The sequence below is a fragment of the Leptinotarsa decemlineata genome, unplaced genomic scaffold (assembly GCF_025532065.1).
Source record: "Leptinotarsa decemlineata unplaced genomic scaffold, Ldec_3_MD MMD2_tig00003736_RagTag_RagTag, whole genome shotgun sequence".
Lineage (NCBI taxonomy): Eukaryota > Metazoa > Arthropoda > Insecta > Coleoptera > Chrysomelidae > Leptinotarsa > Leptinotarsa decemlineata.
The window spans coordinates 6,125,679-6,126,977 of NW_027412593.1; positions in this window are offsets into that span (position 1 = coordinate 6,125,679).

The window sequence follows — 1,299 nt, forward strand, 5'->3', positions numbered from 1 at the left end:
TTTATTTTATTTAGACCTGACATCTCTAATACGTTTTCTGAAGACTAGAAAACTGAATAAATCTGTACTTTGGTTTACCAGATTGACCGCATCTGGTAAACCCATTTTTGCAGCAAAACATTTTGATTGAATAGAAAAGGTGAATGACAATGTAAAGTTAGTTTTATTTGACAGTAAGCAATTGATCATCAAAGAAATGAACATTCAAAGAGCCGTAATAATCGATAGAGTACACGGTGAGTCTAACTGGGTTGACTGGAAATTCCGGATAGAAATTCAGCTATATGCAAATAATGGTCAATTTCAGTGTCCTGCACAATTGATAATGAATTGGATGAATGTCGGAAAAATTTACAAACTGTAGTGAAAATTGAACTTGCACAGAATTTGATACTTTTCCAGTTTGAGCTAACAAGTTCGGCAACTCATCAACATGAATAATACATAAAAAAATGTGGGAAAAATTACATGGTACTCATGAACAGAAAACAGAGTAAATAAGGTACGAAAGTTTTTTCAATCAGTTCGTCAATACAAAAGAACTATCCTGTGGAAAGCATTACCAAATATACCTATGAATGGAACGAATGCTAGGTTGAGCTCCATGGTGAAATGTGGAAGGAAGGTAAATATTCAAATGTCTATCGCCTTATTAGATCACTTCGTACGGCACTGTCAACTAGACTTCCTTGATATGCGTGTTGGTAGTGTTTACATATAGTAATCAAATTCTTTCGAAATTGATAGGGAAGTCGCTAGAATTCTATCAAAGCGACGCAGCATCTAGAACAATCGCGACGTGCAAGTAGAGTTGAACGCGATTTTGTCCAAGTCACAATAGATTTGCGGCGGCCGGCGTTATATTTTTTCAGGGGATGATCTTCAATCCTATCGAATTAATAAAATCGTCGATAGATAAATATCATGGAAAGTCCTAACATTGAAGTGAAAAGTATTCCCGCCAGGAGAACCATGGCAGGACTTTCTGAATTACTAACTTGATTTGGCATATGGTTCCCCCTTGGGATGATTTGAAAGTTAAAAAAAAATCTATTCAACGGACGACTGTGTAGAACTCAGAGCCAGCTGAACCAACTATTCAGCTGGTGTTTTGACAATGGTATGGAAATTAAAACACGTAAATATCATTCTATAATTTTTAGTCGTAATCGTATCCCCTTAACGTTCTCTTATACTATGAATCAAGTTCCACTCAGTAATGTTACAGAAATAAAAGACTTGGGTTAACTCCTAGACACCTCACTTTCATTTCAGCCCCACATGTCAGCCTCTGTTAAT